The sequence below is a fragment of the Ambystoma mexicanum genome, chromosome 11 (genome assembly GCF_040938575.1).
Source record: "Ambystoma mexicanum isolate Mex_15411 chromosome 11, UKY_AmexF1_1, whole genome shotgun sequence".
Taxonomy (NCBI): Eukaryota; Metazoa; Chordata; class Amphibia; order Caudata; family Ambystomatidae; genus Ambystoma; species Ambystoma mexicanum.
Window position 1 is genome coordinate 1,335,562,875 of NC_090934.1, and position 22,461 is coordinate 1,335,585,335.

At 41.8% G+C, this 22,461-nt stretch overlaps 1 protein-coding gene across 1 annotated transcript in view; it reads right to left on the minus strand.

Annotated features, from left to right (window-relative positions):
* WDR72 (WD repeat domain 72) overlaps positions 1-21,681 on the minus strand; it is a 933,775-nt gene extending 912,094 nt beyond the window's left edge. Inside the window, exon 1 of the mRNA XM_069624855.1 lies at positions 21,615-21,681. The gene's annotated coding sequence lies outside the window, so the exon portion shown is untranslated. The remainder of the gene's footprint in view (positions 1-21,614) is intronic.
* Between the last annotated feature and the right edge of the window lie 780 nt (positions 21,682-22,461).

Here is a 22,461-nt window from a genome sequence, read left to right on the forward strand (position 1 = left end):
GCGCTTTTGGACGTACCAGGGAAAATCTTTGCTAGGTTTATCTTGAGAGACTTCAACAAATGGGCAACAAACAACGACAAAAGAGACCCATGCCAGACAGGCTTTATAGCAGGCCTTGGCACCTCAATCAACCTACTAACCCTAACTTCAATAATTCAACATCATAAACAAACAAGACAACCCCTGTACATGACATTTGTAGATTTCCGTGCTGCCTATGATTCAATTTCACGAGAAATGTTGCTTCAAAAGCTAATTCAAGAAAATTGCCCGTTGTACATAATTACTTTAATAAAAGCTTTATATTCGGACACAAGTATCCAAATAAGGATAAACCAAGAGGGTCTTTTGTCCCCTCCTATTCAAACATATAGAGGACTCCGGCAGGGATGTATTCTTGCTTCTGCTTTATTTAGCTTTTTATAGCAGATTTACGAAGAATATTTACTGCTGAATTTGCGGATGCACCTAAAATAGCCAACAAATGCATTCCGGCCTTGTTATATGCCGATGATTTGATACTTTTGTCAAAAACACCTGTGGGAATACAGAAACTGCTGGACGCATTATCTACATATGTAACAGAAAATGTATTAGTGGTTAATCTGGAGAAATCCAAGGTCATGGTATATAAGCCATCACTGCAAAAAAATAGGAACTACATATGGACAATACAGAAACAAAAATTGGAAAAAGTTCAACAATATACGTACCTGGGGATGATAATCACAGGAGCTACTCATGAAGCACAAATATCAAAATGGTCCAATAAACTTGACATGCTGATTTCGCAGGCCAAAATAATTCAAGCAAAATATGGGAAGTTTTCCATCTCACCAATCCTAACATATTTCAAACAAAAGGTAACACCGATACTATTGTATGGAGCTGAAACTCTACCAATCTTACATGAAAGCTTATGGACTAAATTCGAATCAAAATTCTGGAAGAGTGTTTTAAATTTACCAAATTGCACTCCGATAGCATTAATCAGAAATGAATTGGGACTGATTTCTATTTACGCTCGCTATTTGTGGTACCTAATATCTTGAAGCAGGAAGTGCATTCTAGCAATCAACTCAAATATGCTTATAGGAGTTTTGGCACAGCACATACTCTGCTCAGATGACACCTTTGCGCAAGGTTGGCGCAAGGAGGTCATAAATGCAATGGCTTATGCCAATGTTACACTGAAGCTATTAATTGAAAACCCGAATGCAGTCAAAACCAAACTATTCCAGTGGGACTGGGGTAGAAACAGAAACACGTGCTTAAGATATAATGATTTCGATGGAACGGTGTTCATACACAAGAAATACACACTGGCTGAACCATATTTACTAAAAAGCCCATCTGTGCAACATAGAAAAGAGTTTGAGATTAAGATTCAATCTGTGGCTAACACAAGAGGTTCTAGCAAAAAGGAAAAAAATCTTAACAACAGAAAAAGGTTGCAGGTTCTGCAAAATTACATCACAAACGGAAACCTTACGCCACCTACTGGTTGATTGCAGTGAACTTTGTAACCAAAGGGTTAAATTCTTAAAACCAGCGGTAAAAGATCATATAAACCTGTCACATAACACTCTATGGAAAATGATAGTTGGTGGACTTTCTATTCGGTTAAGAATGGGAGCCTTAAATTTTTTAAATAGCTTCGAAGAGCTGAGAACACAAGATAAAAATAAGGAATAAAACAACGAATCCAGACAAAAATCAAATAGCTTCTGATGCTGAAAAAGATAATGAAGTGAACTTTTATGCAAATGTTTTATGTAAAGTAAATGCTACACAAATGCGATTAATTGAACACACTTGACCTTATTGTTGTGAACTGGCTCCCCTTTTGATGTCTAAACTCATTTTTAAATGATCTTTTATTGTCATAATCATGTTTTTCATTTTTGTATTGATAAATAAATTGTAAAGTTGATTAATCTCAACTAAAAACAATAAAATAAAAAATAAATAAATAAATAAATAAGTTGAAGCTCCTGAGCTGTGTCTAGTACCATGTGGCTCTTTGTTTCTGGAGTGGCTGTTTTTTTGTTGTTGAGGCCTCTTAATAAAACAGGGGGTTCCACAAGTGTAGCACTTTGCGCACTGACCCTTAAGAAAGAATAGAAATAACAAATAATTTGCTTTTCTAGAATTCTATACAATAATTGCTAGACTCATTAAAGGGGTGAAAGGTCGTGTTTCATCGCTTCCCGTGATGTCACTTTGGGGTGAGGTGAAATGACATCACTTTCTGTGATGTCATCAGAGGTCAAGGGACGTGTGATATCACTTCCACTATCCCTGGCATTTTTGTGAAATGACGTCCCTGCTGTCAATCAATTGTAAAACATGTTGTCCCGTCTCAAGCAATTGCCGTTTGGCATTTCACATTCACCTGCCCCCAAACCACGCCTTATTAATATGCATATTTATGGAATGTAAACATTCCTCACTACACCTTGCATCAGATCCAGTCCTGTGTAATATGCAGGGCATTTCAGGGGCTCCACAGAATGTGCCGGGCAGACAATGATCCTGCTTTACAGCTTTATTAAATCTGGGCCCATGGGAAATGTGACTGAGGCTGGTCACAAAACGTTGATTTTTAGCACATCCATAAATTGTTCCTTGTGATCAGGTAGCCAAGTGCATTCTGAGCAAAGTATTTAGAGCAATGCTGTTGAAGTGCTTCAAAAATCCACGTCAGTGCTTAATATCAGACAGTGGACTGTAAAAGTGATATTGTATATATAATACATGTGAAAACACCTATGTTAATTCCACGGAAACCGCACAAACACATTGATTGTTCCACTGCTGTGAAAAAATATTTAAAAATCTTCAAGGAACTCATACTAACTTCCCGCGACAAAACATGACTTGTGACCAGTTTGAATAGGACTGATTAGGTCCAGGGAAACCAGGGGCAAAGCATGTTCCTGTTTTGTAGATCACCAAACATTCACTGGCTTGTCTCTGTGGCTAATAATTGGCCACGTCGTTCTCACTCCCATTTTGAATATGCATATATCTGCATTTCTGCCTTTCTGTTTCGATCTGTCAGATTTCTGCACCAGCTCAACTTTTGCACAATCACTGCAATTAGTGTGTGTTTTTTTTTGCTTACAAATCTCAAACTTTCAGTGACGTTTGGAGGGGAATAATTATTGTGCCCAAAACAACCAAGGGGTTTGTGTGCGGATTCTCTGTCCAAGGACATTTTTTTGAACAATGGTTTAAAATGGTGCATTATACTGCACACTTTCTGTGAAAATTTCAATAAAATTCCAAACAACCGGTTTTGTAGGATAACTCATGAAAAAAATATTATAGATGCAAATCACCAACAGTGATCAGGAGCGCTTCCCCAAAACATTTCTATCACGCATTTGCCCACAATATATGCCAGTATAAAAAACATGTTCCCGATGGCTGTGCCAAGACATTTCCATTCTGGCTGCAACTATATATGCCAGTAACCCCATATATGAACATACTCATGTTTGTGGATGCCACCAGCAATGATATTATAAGGAAGCCGCATGTAAGAACAAACTCTGGTTGGCTTTGCCATTAAAAATGCCATGGCGCGATAAGAAAACATGTCCAAAATTGACTGCTCCATATAATAACACATATCATGTTTGCTTTACCATAAATGCCCAGTAAAAAATGTAATGCTACAGTAAGATGGTATAGCTAGACTGGCTGCACCAAAATGCCAGTCTACCCATATAAAAATGCTTACCATGCTTGTTTTGTCATAGATGCATATCATAACATAACATATAATAATGCTTATCATGGTCGTTATATCATAGATGCCCAGTAAAAAAGGTAATGTAACAGTAAGAAATGGGTATAGTGGCTGTACCAAAGTACCAGTATAGCCACATAATAACATGTGTCATGCTTGCTCCAACATAGATAGATGCACAGTAAAAAATGCCATGCCACAGTAAGAAATGACTAGACTGTCTTTACCACCAAAATGTCAGTCTACCCACATAATATCACTGATCCTGCCTGCTTTATTATAAACACCCAGTAAAAATATCATGCCACAATAAGAAATGGCTACATTGGCTGCACCAAAATGCCTGTCTAGCCACGTAATAACACTTATTGTGATTGCTTTACCATAGCTGCACAGTAAACAATGACATACCACAGTGAGAAATGGCTACAGTGGCTGCACCAAATGTCACTATACCCACGTAATAACACTTATTATGCTTGTTTTATCATAGATAGATAACCAATAAAAAGCGTCACGCCACAATAAGAAATGGCTAAACTGGCGGTAATAAAATAGCCAGTCTAACCACTTAATAGCTTGTATCATGCATGCTTTATCATGGGGAGATAACCATTAAAAATGTCATGCCACAGTAAGACATTGACAGACTGGATGCACCAAAATGCCAGACTAGCCATGTAATAGCACTTATAATGCTTACTTTATCATAGATAAATGTCCAGTAAAAAATGTCATGCTACCGTAAGAAATGGTTAGACTGGCTACACAAACATTCCAAGCTAGCAACGTAGCAGCACTTAACATTGTTTCTTTATCAGCGATACCCAGTAAAAATAGTTTCCTCCCCTCTCCTCTACACCCCTAAATCAGCTTCACAGTCCAGCACAAACACAACAGAAGCACACGCTCATTAGCCCACTAATTGGTTCACTCATTGCTGATTTACACAGCATTCAAACACTGTTCACTCTCTACTTCACACGCTCACCCATACACTCGCTCATTCACACATGCCTACACACACACACACACACACACACACACAGACATGATAAATACAATATTGTACACCTACATTCAGCCCTGGTCTGGATGTTGCACCTGCTGAGCCAGCAACACTACCTCTAGTAGCAAGGGGCCTCCAGCTCCTGCACACACAAACAGGAACTAGGAAGTGCTCTGTCACTTTATGTTACCAGCACATGCGTGCAGGAGCCAGAACACTATTTTTAAAGGCACCCTGTTTTGCCTTTATGAGTGAGGATGTGCAGGAGTGCCCCCTTCGCACATTCAGGTGTGCAGTTCCCCATCTTGCATCCACAATAGGCCATTCAAGGCTGTGGAAGCAAAACACGCCCAGCCATGCATGGTCCATTGGACATTTGCGCAGGGGAACATAAACTGGGAAAGGAAAACCATGTTTCACTTTGACAGTTTAACCCGTGGCTCACAGACAATGGAAGAGGGTTTTGCAGGTTGGTACAACCTTTGCTAGTATGGACAAGCTGCCTGTGCAAATTTTATTTTCATTTTGAACCACTCACATTCTGTGCAAGGCCAATATGTATCGAAACTTCATTTGGAGGGTGGAGGGTGTGAGACATTTGTGTGTGTATATCCTTACTGTGTGAATTAGGCGCTGTATATTTGGTGGTGATGTGGTTGGCTGGGGTCATTTCCATGTTAATGAAACAGATAACGACTTAGGTTAATAATTTTCAGACCAGCAGCAGGCTCTCTCTTTACTGGAAAAGTCTGCAGGAAACCGCATTCTAGGATGCCGGGGACAGCGGGAGTAATTATGTTGTGTATACACGAGTGGGGGCATCTACAGACTGTTGCAAGTTTTTGCAATGTACACAATAATATTTGGGTTCTATTAATCCAGCTGTTATCCATTTGTCATGACACCAACCAAACCTATTGTTTGGCTATGACTGCTGGCAGTCTGCCGATTTGAACGCAATATTATGTTCCAAGAAGGCTGTACCTAACACATAGTTCTTTTTTATTCATGTCAATAACACTGAAAATGGAAGCCCACCAAAAGAAGCCCGAAAGCTAGATGGTGATATTGGGTGTATGTATAGCGCAGTGGTGGTATGGAATTTAGTAGTAGTACTAAAGGGCATCCTGCCTCAGTGGATAGCTGATGGGTTAAGTGCTTGCCTCGCACATGCGCTCAGCCTGCGCAAATCATGCGACAGGGCCAAATCAGTCTTTCATCCTTTCCGAAGTTGAGAAATTGACTGCTGATAAAATGAGGTAATGATAACAGCTGTTATTACATCGCTTAGTGGTGGGCAAAATCAGGCATAAAGCACTAAATTAAAACAAATGTTTATATGTACTATGATTTATCCAATACCAAACATAGATATGTTTTATTAGCACATTGGCATCGAGCCAAATGCATCACTACTCCTGAAGGAATGAAGGGACCTGCAACATGTGGCTCTCCAGGTGTTTTGGACTACAACTCCCATGATTCCTCACCATCGAGCATGCTGGTTGAGGATCATGGGGTTTGAAGTTCAACCCATTTGTACAGTCAAAGGTTGCAGAGCCTTAATGTAATAATGTCTCTCTAATAATCACTGGAATCAGAATGCAATGATGCTGATGTAATTTAATATCCATACAATAAGCAGTATTGCAGAATCAGGAATGGGTAGTCTGTTAGATGCATGCCTAAGAATGTGCTAAAGATTTAAACCAACAGGATAGTCCTGGAAAAACAACTGTTAGTACCTTTCATTGAACCAAAAGAAATGTTACATAACATGACACTGATTTTTTTTAAACCACATTGTGTTCTTGTTTGGGTGGTTCAATGCAGCATGTGGGGATAGGGTGTTTGCTTTAAATTGACTTGCTATATGTGCAGACAAAGGTAAACTCTTAAAATACATGTTTTAATGTTGGCTATTTGGTGGCACTGTATGCATTGCCTATAGGCCTATATTATTTTCATTTCAGGCGAGGATGGAAGAGATGGCACTTGAGGAAGGACACAGACTGTGGGTGTTGTTTGGTGATTTGCCCATCCATTGATAATCCAGGGCAATGCTAATCCCTATGGCCTTTCCGACCCCCTAGCTGCCCCACTACACCCAAAACCCACACCCCAGGATGTCTGAGATTAGCCCTTCGCTTTCTGAGCAGTCTTCTGAAAGGTAATGGCTTAAATGCCGCTATACACCGGCTAAACCAGTTCCGGATATAATAAATCTGTCTTAACGAAGTGAGCCTTCAGCCAATTGATGTATGAACCATATGTCGTCACATCTGTTTCTTGCACCGAATGTCAGTTTTAAAAAACACTGGCAAACCAACAGTTTTGGCTCTTGCATAGGCATTAGATAAGCATTTTCCAGGCACTGCAATAATTTTTTTTAATGTTTATATGTTTTGGTTTATTTTAAGCCTTTACAAAATTACAAACAAAAGAAGTTTATCATATCAATTACATACAACATTCATAATCATAAAAGAATTAAAGAAATCACTTAATTACTTATAACGTAACAGTTCAACATCTACATTTAACATTCATTAAAAAAAAGGATCATACCTAACCTTTCAAATCCCAAATATCCGTTAAAACACTGCTTTACCGACAGAAAAATGTGTCCCTCATATTTCCATCAAACAGAGTATTTACCCCAGCACCCCCCCCCCCACCTTCTGGCATTAACAATTATTTCAATTCAGATCACAGATAAGATATTTTTCAAGAAGGCAATTACACGAATATTTAAAACCCTTAGGTTCCCATGCCACATTTGATGCCATAATTGTTCTCTATTTTTTTATTTTTTTATTTTCTTGAATTGTAATCAAAAAGAAATGTTTAATTTTTACATGGGTTTTCGAAATTTAAAGATTCACGTAGCAAAAACGTATTTTTCTGAGTCCTGAGTCCTTACTTCTCCGTCACCTTTCTAGTTTCAATGGAATCAACGTCCCCCTCTTCGACTACAGGATCGAGGTAAGACTTTTCTGCAACTTTGAGTGGCCCACTGTGCCTGGATGGTTTATCGTTAAAAATCTGATTCTATTAACTTCACCATTGTCAGAGTCCAACGTGTTGTCTCTCCTGAGATTAGCCTGTTCCACACAACATCTTCATCCAGCGTTATCATCCCTTGCAGACGAGGTTGAAGATATGTGTCTCTACTTTGTTGAGTCATGAGGCACTGGAGCACTAAGTGTTTCAAAGTTTCCACTTGATCTATTTTCTTGCATAGGCGACAGCTATTGTCCATTGCCGGGGAACGAATGGCTAGAATTTCATGTGTCATCAGTAGGTTGAGTCTAGCCTTCAGGAACCTGCCTCGCATACCTTTATTTGGAAATTTCAGGCAGTAGTTTTGAAGTTTCTTAACTTTGTTAAATGTCAGGGGAAGATGGGCCAATAGTTTGTTAGTGCTGGCTGTGTCAATCGTTGTTCTCTATTAACAGGGGAAATTGAATTAACAAATTGTTCAAAATACAAAATTCTTTGAATAGGAAGATCAGGACAAATAAGTGAAATATGTATAACTGTTTCGTCCATACCTTCAATCTTACAGAATCTACACCATTTCAGTGTTTAAGAAGACCTATTCTGAACATCAAATATTTGATTAGTATTCAGGACATTCATCCTAAAGCGCATATAATCATTACGTATTTTTCTGCTTGGATACTTCATCAGATAACCTTCCATTACTCATAAAATGTCCAAAAAGAATTTACCTGACAGTACGTTTTTGAATGTATTATAGTAGTCTTATTGGATTGCCAATCATTCCCTTTCTGTATGTTTTTTATTTTAGCTGGATTACTCAGTAATGTTTGCACAGACATCCCCAATTGTTGCAGTAGGTCCTCAACCTCAATTTATTTTCAATTTGCTCATAAAAATACCTGATGTTTCAGCACCTGCAGTAATATATAGGCTCTCCTCTCTGTTAATTATGCACTTCCTCCATAATAGTCCCCTTTCCAAATAACCATAGATTTCAACGCTTTAAAGCCAAATTCATATCTGATCATTTCTATTGGCACACATTTAGGGATAAAGTACAGAATACCTCTCCACAGCATACTCTCCACCACTTTTAGATAGTCCATGAATTCAAATGCAAAGAATTCTAAGCCATACAATAACCTTGGCCAAGCTTTCTTTGTATAGAATTCTCTCAGTGGCATCATAGAAAACTCGCCATATTTTTTTTCGATGATGCGCATTTGTCGCGATGCTGTTTCCGCCTTTAACTTCAATTTATTTTTGATCATGGTTATTGACCCTGTACCAGAAAAATAATATCCTAGATATTTTTAGGCACTCTGACATTTAATGTGTTTACCTTTACAGTGCCATGTGTATGAGGTTTGACACCTATTTGCTTTTCCCAAGCGTGGGATAATAGTTTCTGTAGGATTTATTTTTAGGTGTAGATCACTCACAAATTTCACAAATTTGTTAATCAAGCGATGACGACCTACCTTAGTGCTATCAATTAACAAGAAATCATCTGCATAGGCAATCCATCCAATGCAGAGCTCCCCCAACCTGGGTGTAGCTAAAACCTTGTTCTTCAGTGTTCCATCCACTCCACTTACATAAAAATTAAATATGGTCAGTGCTAGCATGCATCCTTGTCTTAGCCCATTTGTAACAGTAATCCCAGTGGACAACAGACTCTCTGAATTTAAACAAACTTTTAATCTTATATCTGAGTAAAGAGCCATAACTATATCCAACAGATGTTTCGGCATACCCAGATCTCTCAACCTCATCCATAAATTTGGTTTGTCAACCATATTGAATGCCATGCTAAGGTCCATAGATGCAACAAAGATTGGGATTGCCCCCTTTTGCAGTGCTTTCATCTGCAGACTACGTAGAATCAGTCCCCCACATTAAGCACCTATATTTTTCTTGAAGCCAATTTGTTTAGGATCCACTATATGGTTTGCAATAATCCATTTTTGAATATCAGCTTATCAGCTATATCAGCTAAGACCATAGATGCAAACATTGTGGAGACTGGATCAGCGATAGCAATGGGTCGATAGCTGATTGGATTTAACAGGATTTAACCGAGGACCTATTTTGAAGACTGGAAAAACTATAGACATTCTCCATGATTCGGGTATCATCTTAGTTTTCAGAACATCCTTATAAAGAAAATGTAGTATTCTGGCTCAATATGGACTGTTACTTTTCAGAATTTTGTCAGATAAATGATTGAGTTCTTTGATTTCTTGATCAACATGGACACATTGTCAATAGAATTGTCCAGTGACCATTCTATTGCTTCTTTGTTTGCCTTCTCTGCGACCTTAGCATTACATCCATATATGCTAAAGAAAAATGATCCAGACGTATCTCTTCCGAGATTGGATTTAAAGACAAATCTTTCTGAGAATATTCCAAATTGTTCATTAAGTTCCAATAATGTGATACATTTTGTCCCTTTAAAGTGTTCATCATTACTTCACCATCCAGTTGTGACCTTCTGCCTCTGCGACAGATCAACCAATTCTTGTAATGTTGTTTAACTTTTTTGATCTCATATAATGTACAAGAATCGAGTCTACCCCTTTTCAAAAGTGACTGTATATCTTTCCTCATTACGGCTTTCTGAGCAAGTACCGCAGTATCATTATTAGGTCTGTGATTTTTCTTAAAGGTCCCATTTGAAGCCGTAATGCCTTCAATTTTTTGAACTATTTTAATTATGTATGGAACAAAATTGGTAACTGAGTATGTCTGCATATGCTGTTCTAATGGCAGTATGTCATACTCGTTGGTCATTGCCGAAATGAACCTAACTGTTTTATTCTGTGTCCACTTTATTCTATTACCTCCAAGATTTATCGATACATCCTCAGTATAGTAGCTAACAGTTTCCCTAGGGGGATTTTGGAGAAAGTCAATTGATAGCATACTATGGTCACTAGTAGCATTATTTTTCACTTCAAAGTTGGAAGCGTGTTTACTCAATTCACCTGACAAAATATATATAATCGATTATAGAGCTGTTTCCTCTTGCCTTCCAGGTAGCATTGTTATTTTCCACCAATTCTAAACACCAAATTTCAGCAAATTGAAGCCACAAGGTCCCTCTAAGTTTGGTGTTTCCACCCTTCGATGTGCTAGTTGTCACATTAATTTTAAGAGCATCGCCCACAATCCGATTAACATTACAGTCCGCATTTAAATCACCCACTATGATAATTTGACCCCCTTCATTGTCATACAGCCAGTGGTCAATCTTCACCCCCATATTATCTAGTTCTTTCTCAAGTTGTTGATCAGAATGTTCTAGTGGGTTCCAATAAACATTGGTGATAAGTAGAGCAAAGCAGCCAACCAGAACCTTTACACTAAAGGTCACTCTTAAAAAACAGTTCAAAGTACACCACACCTCCCTTTTTTTCGACTTGGGTTTCTTGGTTGAAGGCCAAGAGTTAACCTCCCTTGGGATGTCCCTTGTCACCACCTGTGGCACATATTTCTTCCATTTAAAAACCATTCCATAACATCTTGCCTCTGGCCCATGTCTCTTGAAATAAAATAAAATCATAGGATGAGAGTTCATCCATCAGTTTGTCATTGTTCACCAAATGAAAAAAACCTTGTGAATTCCAACTTAAAAAGCGCAACTTTTCAGGAGTGCTAGAGAGGTTTTCCCAATTGTTTTAAAGTGTAAATTGAGTCCCTTAGCGAGAGTGCTAGCAATCTCTACTATTGTTAGTCTGTGTCCCATACGATGTTAGCACATGAGGACACTTCTTTTGATGACTGAGCCGCCCACTCAACTTTCCTCTTATCACTTTCTGTATCTTCACCCAAATATGTTGGGGTTTTGTAAGTAACGAGGTTGAAGCCCCTGCACTGCAGTGCTTCCACCTTCTTCATCAACAATGACCTCACCAACTGAGATGATATAACTAAACAAACTGAATCATATCTCTGTTTGTGGATAAAGTCATCCAATAAAATGTCAGCTGACGATATCCAACTCAGTTCAGGAATGACCGAGAACAGGGATAGAATGGACGGCCTATTCAATGATATTCCGCCACCATCATTAAACAGTGACCTCAAGATTAAATTAGGCTGCTCGGGTAAAGCTGGTTTTCTTAAATCATGTTCCATGTTCACATTTTCTATATATTTCTGTTATGAGTTCTCTTTGACACATAAGACCGATTTTCTTAAATCGTATTCCATATTCACATTGTCTGAGTACCTCTGAGAACTCTCTTTGTCATCTATGTAAGTGTGTGAATCTTGATTTTTATCACTAGCTATTACCTGCACATTCTCTTTAGTAGATTTCTTCTCAGCCAATAACTTTTCTACAATTCAAATCACTTTATCTTTGTTTAATTGTGAGTTATCATGACCATTACTCCTTGTTTCCCTGTCATTTCTAACCTCCAAATGCTCTTGACAAGTGGCATCTATAGACTGTTCAGGCTTGGAAACAGCAAAGGAATTGGAGTGGGATTCCAGTCCTTATGACCCAAACCTGAATTAACTGAATGAGTCATAACTCTTCCTTTCAATATTAAGGGGTCTAAAGTTGTAGTTATTAGTTGCACTTGTTTAACTGCCCCTTCCTCTATTAGATTCTTATCATTCGTAGTTATTGGAGTCACCGACCTAGGAATAGCTGCCGGATTTTTTAAAATCTCAAAGACGTCATTCAAACCATATTCAAGAGTTTAAAGTTGCATTTCTATATTACATGGTACTTTTTTCTTTTTCATTACATCGGACAATGTCCCCCTGCCCCATAGTACTCGCTTTGAGTGGCTTGATCATTTTTATGTATTATATTTGGGGAACTGGGAGCCTTATCACCTGTTTTGGCTCTTTCCATGGTGGGAGCAATTAGCATCATCATATCTTGTCTAGCCTCCTCAATTGTGTTTTTGAAGTCCTTTCTCTGAGTAATTTCCTTGATGACTTATTCATATTTTTTGCAACATCCAATTTCTTTTGTTTACACATTTTTTTGTTTTGTTTTTTTGTTAATTATATTTTGACGTGGGCCGTCTCATGTGGTAAAACTTCTGGTTGAACACCAGTTGCATTTTCCTCAGAGGCCTCCCCCAACTGCATCCTTTCCTGGGTTATGTCCCCCGACAAACCCTGACTAGGTGTTGAGTCAGGAATCATTATTACTTCCCCTACACCAGATGCCAGACTTATTGATTTTGTGTTTGCTTCCTCAGCTTTTTTTTATCAATATGGGTAGTTTGTTTAGTATTGGACATCAAAACCTGAAGTACATCCCCCATTTTGGAGGGTAACTGGCCAATATCAATTACAGTTTTATTCATCAGCTCAGTCTGTTTCCCTAATTCCTGCAGAATTAGTCTGTTAAATATACCCAGCATTGTAGTTGATTCCGACCCTTTCTCATTACCATTCCCCTCATCCGCAACAAATGTCAGTATTTGTGGAGAGGCCTAGTAGATTAAAGTCATTAGTTAAGAAGATGTTTGGCATATCAGAGCAAGAACCAGAAGGACTAAAGTCACCTACTGGTATAGCTCCATTTGACAATGATCTATATTTCGATTTTTCTTTAAGTGGTTTAATATGAGGGTCATCAATGAACAGTGATTGCAAGCCAGCCACACTGTCCATAGTACCTATTGCATTGCAGTTGCTAGATTTCAGCTCATTTGAACACGCCTGTGCGCATTGTAAGAGTTCTTCCTCCTCATCACCTGGTAAAGGCAAAGGCAGGGCGGCTGCACGCGCCAAACTTGCTCTACGCGTGTTAACTGCTGCTGCAAAAAAAAAAATCGGCCCCGGAGTCCTTCCTGGGTAGAGGCATTTTGTTTTTCTTCATTTCGAATATAGCACAACTGCTAAAGTAGTCAATAGTTTTTTGATTTACAGACCCCCAGTTATTGTATAATAAGGTTCAGTAGTGATTACAAACACGTCGCTTTGCTCCACAAAACCACCACGTTACTATAACAGAAGGGGGGTGCCGGGGGGAAACGCAGAGCGTTTCCCCCAGGGGAGTTTTTGGTGCTGCACACGGCCAGCGAGTGGCCGTGGGGGGCAGAGCGCCTCCCGGGGGTATTTAAGGGCTCAGGGAAGGTTCGGGAGGCAGGCGACGGTTAGGACTTGATGATTGTCCCGCCCTCCCACCCCTTCATTTTGGTTTTAGGCTGGTGTCTGGTTATGGAATATGGGGGGGCCCATTGTTCATGGGATTATGCGGGGGGTTTTAGATGACATGGCGAGGTTTTTATGGGTTTTGGGGTCTATTAGGGTTGTAGGGGTTGGTAGTTTTGTGTGACAGGTCAGGGCATTGTGAAAGTTTGTGTGTAATATATGTTGCTGATGTGGCAGGTCAGGCTGGCTGCAGGTCATAGGAAGGGGGAGTTTGGTGTAGAGGGGAGTTTGAAGGGTGTTGAAGTGGGTCGGGCGCCGGGGGCATGGACCCTTTTGATGTGGGGGGAGGGAAGCACAATGGGGGAATGACACGGGAAAGGATGGGGTGGCGCTGTTTGCACAAGCAGGTCACCCCGGGGGAACAGGTATTGAGCCTGGAAGGGCATGGCCCCTGGGAGAAAGCGGGACGCCTGGAAAAGGGGCAAGGAGACGGTAGGGTCCAAGGGATAATTAGGGAGGAAATTGGTTATTTAATTATTTAATTGTTGGGGGAAAATGAAAAGGAAAATGTTTAATTTATTTAATTGGTTGTTAAAATATTTATTTAGTTTGTTAGGCCATGGAGCCAGTTAAGCGTTTTGATTGTAAGCTTTGGCCTGTCACATTAAAGAGACCTTTTCCACTTTTAAATCAGTCTGGGTTTTTGTGCAGTAAGCCAAAAAGCCACTCTTGCTTTCAGTTTCAGTAAAGTCGGAAGTCAAAACGAGATGAAGCTCCAATGCTTGAAAAATACTGTTCCCAAATCACTGCGAGCACAGCTTTGTTCAGAACGATATCCGCATTAGCATACATGAGGACCATAAGAACAACTCATTTATTACAGTATCTGTAGTGCCCGTACTCACAACAGACCGAGCCCTCATTCATTCAGAAATAGTGTTCAAAAGTCGACTGCAAGCACTTCACTTTGTGCCACATGACAACCGCATTAACACTTATGTGAAACGTAAGAACGACACACTCACTTACATGAATAACAATGCCAGAAGTCTAAATCAGTCCCCGCCACTCCCCCCCAACACCTGAAAAGCCACTTGTTGCCACTTGGTGCGCAGGGCGGTGACCTATTGTAGGGCTGCTGGGGGGGTGGGGAGGGCAGAGCCCACTCAGTAGCGTAAACGCTGCAGAAAACAAGGAAAGTAAGTGAGTAAAGCACCGCTGTCCACAAGCAAAGTCCGCAAGCCAAGACTATGTGTCTTCAAGTAAGACAAGGAATATAATATTTACTGCAGAAATAGTACAGGCAAATACACGTCACGTTTCGGCAAGGCACGAGCTTCAACTTGAGGACGGCGGTTCACAAAGATAGAGAGCAGTCTTTCCAGCCAAACAGCCACTTGTTCCCACTTGGTGCGCACGCAGGTGCGCAGAGCGGTGACCTATTGTAGGGCTGCTGGGTAGGGGGGGCAGAGCCCACTCAGTAGCGTGAACGTGCAGAAATAGTTCAGGAAAATACACGTCGCGTTTCGGCAAGGTGCGAACTTCAACTTGAGGACGGCGGTTCACAAAGATAGAGAGCAGTCTTTCCAGCCAAACAGCCACTTGTTGCCACTTAGGACTTGACACTTGCACTGCAATAATACTCTCAGGGACCAGCACTATCTTCCAGCTAGTGCCATTTTAGGCCAGGTAGATGAATGACTGACTGTTATGGCTGTGCATGGAAAATGGGGATCTCGTGACCACACAAAGCCAAAACTGCCAGCTTTGCCAATGCTTGTTTTAATTGGGCATCAAGCCTTCTAAAGAGCTGACTACATTTATTCTTAAAGACACCCTCTTAAGTGCCAGGCTATTATTGAAGTCTATGTAAAAAGGAAGAGTATAATTGTCCTTGGCACTGAGCATTGCTTTAGGACCACTCACAGTGGGGCCACTCACAGTGGCGTGACTTTCTCATTCACAAGCTGCCGTGAAATGAGTAACCAGATTACAACTCAAAGCAGGTGCATCAATAAGCACACATGTACACATCCACACATACATTCGCCATCAGAGGTGGCCATTTTGGATATTTGGTGAAAGAACCATAAAAAGAAACACACAAACCAAGGCACGTCAGCACTCTGATGACAGCAAGCCGGGGAAGTAGTGAGGCCTGATTTACACAAATGTTTTCAATGGACTTGCCCATGTTAAAACATTTTTGTAAATTAGACCCTTGGGGCCTGATTCATGGAGATGTGCACCGAAATCCCACAAGGGCTGCACGCTGAGAAGGACACTGCGTGAGCCTGCCTGCAGAATAAAAAATGTGTGCCTATTTATTCATGCAATTGTTTGCGGAAAATTAACCCTATTTGCAAGTTCCAGCCGAAACGCTCCCGACACGCAAAGCAAAAACAGCCAGAACAGCTACCATTGTGCGCTCCCTGGGTGTGAATGCACGCACCCTTCAAACAGTGTGTGGGGTCCACTGTAAGCAGACTTGCATCTCGGGGACCCTGCGCGGGGTCCCCCGCAACTGTATCCGGCACCCTGAGAACATGCGTATAAAAAATTGTAACTCTGTAATTACTTGGGAAATTGCATGTGATCCCCCATAAACTGTTCCTGCACCCCGCTAAACTGCGTATGCACACCTCCATGTTAGATCGGAACCCTGGTTGAGTACACACACCCCGGAAATCCGACATGAAACCCAACCTCTGCGCTGTGAATACTACGTGCAAGTGTACTTACGCCTGTCTTTGGGTGGCGGATAGTATGAAGGACTTGCATGGCCATTTCCTGGCCGAGAGGTTGTGCAACCAATTCCATGCATATGTCTTGTGCTGCGCAATTGGGAGCGTGTGAGGGACTGCCTGCAGGTTGTCCCTGGGAATGCCCATTTTTGAGCAAGTTCTTCCCCATTTTTGGTGTTTCACCCCCTTCCCAGCATGTGCAAGCCATGCCCACGCCGTGCATGGAGTCTCGTGCAAGAACCTGGGAGACTCGCTGAGACATGCCAAAAGAGCGTGAACTCCACGCAAGTCCAGGAAAAGTACTTGGCATTTGATTCCGTGAATCCCCAAACAGGAATTTGCATGCAGAATGAAGCGCAAGTATCCTATTTTCCATGCAAATAATTCCATGAATCAGGCCCTAGGTCTTTAGAGTTGCAGGGGGCAAATGCTCTGCCCACTTCCTCATCAGGGAAAATTAACCATTCACACTTTGATTTTATTAGGTTTCGGCTACGTGTTTAACGAAAGCTGTGCTCTAATTAGAACATTGTCAGAAACTCTTATATTTGATGAGGTTCACACACGCAGACAATTAATACTGCAGAGATGAAACCGTCTCTGGCTTTGCCCGAAGACAAACTCTTTCAGAAATCCTGCAAAGGAAAAGAAGAGCGGCAGAGTTCTTGATTTTCTGGAAACGTAACCTCTTCATTTTGGCCCAGTGGTGGATTAGCCGCTAGTTCCAACAGCTGTGATGCACATAGTGGTAGGTTGAGGCGACTGACTCAACTAACCGCTGCAAAGCAAACTTCCTGTACTTCCGCATATCATATTTTTCAATAAGGTACATAGATCCTTACAAAGCAGAAACACACTAGGAATGCTTCAAAGGGTGTCTGCCCTCAGCAGGGGAAGGAGATCTGGCCGGGCCTTACAGAATAAAGGGTGGAGGTGCATGCCTGCATTAAGATGCCATAATGCCCCGGGGCTGATGCGTGCTCTATAAATGTTAATAAATGAATAAATAAAATTATATGTTTGCACTTGCCACCCCAGTATCATGGCAGGCCAATGATTGTGATCGTAAAGTCTGATAATGGAGGGAACACCTGGGTATTTGATGGCACAATCCACTCACAGGTTTTCTACCTGGAATTTTGATGGCAAGGTCCAGCAGCTATGAGAACGCTTGGGCCTTCACAAACCAACGACTGGAATCTGAGAGCAATGTCTCAGGTGCGAGCGGCAGAGAAAAGGATGGTGGTATCTTGCAAGAGGTGAAAGTCTCGTGAATGCCTATCCAATCTCTATAGAAAGTCATAGCTGTTGGTTTTTCCAGTGCTTGTTTTGAAGACATCACAAAGGCATCCTTGGGTAGATGGATTGCAAATACAGTCAGGCTCGGACTGGCCTATAGGGCAAAGTCCAAAGTGCAGACCCAACATACAAAAGTGTGCCAATTTATTTGAGAAAGGTGGGCCAGTCTGATGAGTTACCTCATTGTGCAGGTAGTAGTTCCAACCGGTTACACCAAACAAACATTCTTTAAAATATACAATTTGCAACACCGTTTGCCCAAATACTCCCCTTTAGCTACTACTCAGTCTGTCACAAAAGAATCAAATGGCCTTTTGCAACTGTGGACACTTTCTTTTTTTAATCAAACAATTTTATTGAAGTTTTCCAAACAACAACAATACACATTACAATTAATAACGTATAAGAAAGGGTCCCGGCCCCTAGGGCCATTAAGCACTGGTTGAGGGTTCACACACTCTAGATTGTTCGTGTCCGGCCCGTCCGGGTGGCTCTGCTCGGTCTGCGGAAGGTGTGATAGGCGTGATGTAGCATTGTGCCCTCAGAGGGCATCCTCCCATTTTTGCCATATTTTGAGTGCTTTTTGTGGGCATTCCCTCGCAGCATACACTCTGTGTTCCGTTGCTGCACAAATGTCTACATCTGTGACCCATTGTGACCCATTGTTCGTAGTTGGATGTTGTCTCTGACCCCCACAGCTGTGCAATGTTCCTTCTGAGCACTGCCGTGGCAGTCGACCAAAGTAGTTTCTCATAACGTGACAGGTCACATTTGTTGGAGACACCCAGCAGTAGCTGTTTTGCTCCTCTTTGTACTGTTTTACCCAAGACTCGAGACAGTTTATCGCAGCATTTCTGCCAAAGCAGTTGTATGTTATCGCATTCCCATAGGGTATGAAAGAAGGTCCCTTCTTCTATTTTGCAGCGCAGGCATTGTGGGTCCGGTGCACCAATCTAAGCCTGGATGAAATGGTTACCTCCCGGGGGTACATCAGTACTTCCGTCCAGTCCTCTGGCTGTAAGGGTCCCACATCTCATTCCCATTTGGCCTTTAGGCTGGACAACTCCGGTGTGGCAAAGGACGTAATTGTGTTATACATGATTGTGGTGACTTTTTGTGTAATTTGTTCCTGGACTATATTGTGCTCTATCGGATTATAGTCTGGCATAGCCCTCATGCTTTGTGCGCTGACTTGCAGTGCGTGTTTCAGTTGGGTATAATGATATCTCCTTGTGAATGGGAGGGAGGAGTCAGATTGTATTGTCTCAAACGGGATCACTCTGCCTTCCTGCACTACTTCACCAATGTTTGTGATCCCATGCTGGAGCCAAGCGGGCCATTTGGGGAGCTTCTTTACTCCTGGGAGAAGTTTATGGTTCCATAATGATGGTATTGGTGTCAGTACCGAGTCCCACCCTATGTACTAATGTTTCTCTGCCCATATACGGGTGTGTGGAGACTTTTTGATTGGTGCCCGAGACAATGTTATGCCCCAGTGCAACTCTGAATGCAGCATATTATCTGGGTTCTGGAGGCAATGTGCAAGGCCAAAGATCCGACTGACACATAAACAAGGAATTCAAATCAAAACCTCCTCAGCACCTTTTTTACCAGCCGTGCCCAACATTCCCGGGGAAAGAAAGTAAGCTTTGCAAGTTGCAGCACATTTTCAGAAGGAGTTTAAAAGAAGCCATAGGGATCTGCACATCTTTGCCTCTCCTGATACGTTGGACTACGACTCGCATGATCAATCACCATTGGCTCTGCAGGTTAGGGCCACGGTTGGACTGGCCTATTATAGGGAGATAGGCCCATGGCCAAATCAAAAACGCAAAATGCTGGTGTGGGCCAGTTTGTTTGGTCAAAGTGGGCCACTTTTTTGGGCCAATGTGGGCCAGTTTGATGAGTTACTTCACTATGTGGCTAGTAGTTTTGACCAGTGTTACTAAGTAAATATTCTTTCAAATGAACAATTTGCAACATGTTTTATCAAAAAACTCCCCCACGGGTACTATTCAAACTGTCAGAAAAGGAATGAATCGCCATTTGCAACTGTGGACCACTTTTTCATTGGTGCCCAAGACTATTTTATGGCCCAGTCCGACCCTGGTTAGGGCTAATGGGAGTTGTAGTCATGAACACCAAGCAAGCCAAAAGATGCAAACCCTGCCGTCATTTTACAAGACAGGTCTCATCAACAGTCACGCAACCTGCTGAGCTTCTTTTTTTATGCAGCTTTCTGCCTGCCAGGCATCCACCTTTACAAAAAGAATTCAGCATCAGATGTGGGACCTGACACTACTCAAAATCACTATATTATCATTGTACATGACTAAAATGTTAAAAAATGTTCAGCAACATTGACATTGTGAAAATATCATTATGGCGATACAGACGTAAACATCAAACTGCCAAAGTCTCTAGAGAGGCAAAGTGAGATTCCTATACCTGCTGCTAAAGGACGCATTCGATATGATGTTTGGAGACCCCTTGCCTAAAGTTCAGGAAAACAGACTGAGCCAACCGTGGGGTGCTTAAAAATAATGGAAAGAAAAGCATGCAGCCAGGAGGTTAATAGTTGCAGATTATCACAGGGCAGGTTGCCATCTTGTAGCTGAAACACAAAGGGCCTGATTTTCAAGGAGCTTTGACATGGAATCCCACCATTGAAAGAAGTTTTTGTAAATCAGGCCTGAAATATTCACTGAAAGGCTTGTAATTGCTCTTTGTCAGCAGGGTGCTAATGCAGACGAAACGGGAGTAAAAGGCAACAAGGTGATAACAATGTCAATGGACTTTTAAAGTCTCAAATTAAGGTGACAGCAGCCAGCAAAAGCGTGCACGGCAAAGCACACAATTAAAGTCACGAAGTAAAAAAAGAAAATCTAGCGGTGTAGGAAGACTGCCAACAATGGGAGCAGCATTACGGTTTTCCCCTCAGGCTCGAATACATTTCAAAAGAAATAGTTGAAATGTCCTGACGCCGTCCCTCCGTTGCCTTGCTTGTAACTAGAGGATAACAAGAAAGGAGAAACTGTACTTGGGCAAAGGTCTGCGCAAATTATATGAAAGAGCCACTTATGAATTTAGAAAAAAATGCAACCCCGCTTTCATAAACTTTTCATCTCGTGAAAGGCGCAGGTCAGATAATTTAACAACTTTCTGCGCACTGTCACAAAGTCCAGGTTCAAGCCGTGTGCCTGCCTCGCAATTTTGCTCTGGAGCAGCCCAGACTATGTGGCAGGAGGTGGTTTTAGGTAAAAGTGGTCACCCTTGCCAAAAGCAAAGAACTCATTTCTAAGAAGAATTTTAATGAAAAACGCCCATGTCACAAAATAAAAAAAGACAAATGCCGAGCTGAGGCGACAGAGGCCTGGGGTGGAAGGATAACATGGCAGGAATGCTGGAAAAATGTCAAACTGAATTAAAGCACCTCACGGCAACTGCAATGGAAAGTCCTTCTAATTTTCACCGTTGTGTTACTCGACTGGATCCCCCAAAGAGTTTCACTTGAAAACGCTGCATTCCCTCATGCGAATAAAACACGCACACAAACCAGTCTAACATACACGGGTGTGCAAATTAACATAACAAGTTAAGGAGTGAACTACTTAACATTAGATCAAATAATACAAAGTAAAAGCCGAGAAACGGGTTAAAATATGCCTACCGGTGCCAGCAGGCTAGTTCTGAGTTCTGTCCTCGGAGCCCACAGCTTGTGACGGTCGCATCTTACTGTACCTGGCCAACTGGCCACGCCCCCTCTGCCTGAAGAGGGCGTGGCCGGCAGGTGACGCAGGGATTCCTCTTACTCCGCCCCGCCCCCCGCACCTTCTCTCTCTCCACCTGAGCTCTTCCACTTTAAAGGTTCTGTTGCTGAAACAGGCTGGCGCCAGTGGTTCGGGTTTCAGGGCAATGCTGGATCGGGCAGCAGCAGACTGGCCGCCACTCCTGGGCACAGAGTCACCGGGAGCTAGCCGAAACAGCGCGGCTGTTTGTTTATTTTAAGCATGCCTTGCAGTCCGCGTGGAGAAGTGCTGCCCGCGGCTTATTTACACTCAGTAGGGAGGACCAAGGACCCCGATGTGAAGATTGCAGGCTATGCCAGGTCAAGGATGACCGCTTTATCGAGCCCCGCCTTTAATTTGAGTCCGGGTACTTAGGTGTCATTGTGCCTCCTAGATCATAAACTAGATGACTTTGGGTCTGACTTACACAACGCTTTTCAATGGGATCGTGCCATTGTGAAACGCCTTTGTAAATCAGGCCCTGTTTTCCAGAATCCAAAGGCACACCCAGGTATCGGCACGTCCCAAATGAAAGGTTTCATTCCACCTTGGGTGCAGTGCCATTTGTGTCCTCTTCTAGAAAATGTGACGCAAGTCCTGCTTGTAGGTGTGAATGAGCTCTCTCCGGTGGTGGTGGTAAACTTAGCTTTGTGTTGCCTTGTACCAGAACCACACCAGCGCTACACTTGTCACCTCACAACTTGAGATAGGAGGCAGAGGCGTAGACAA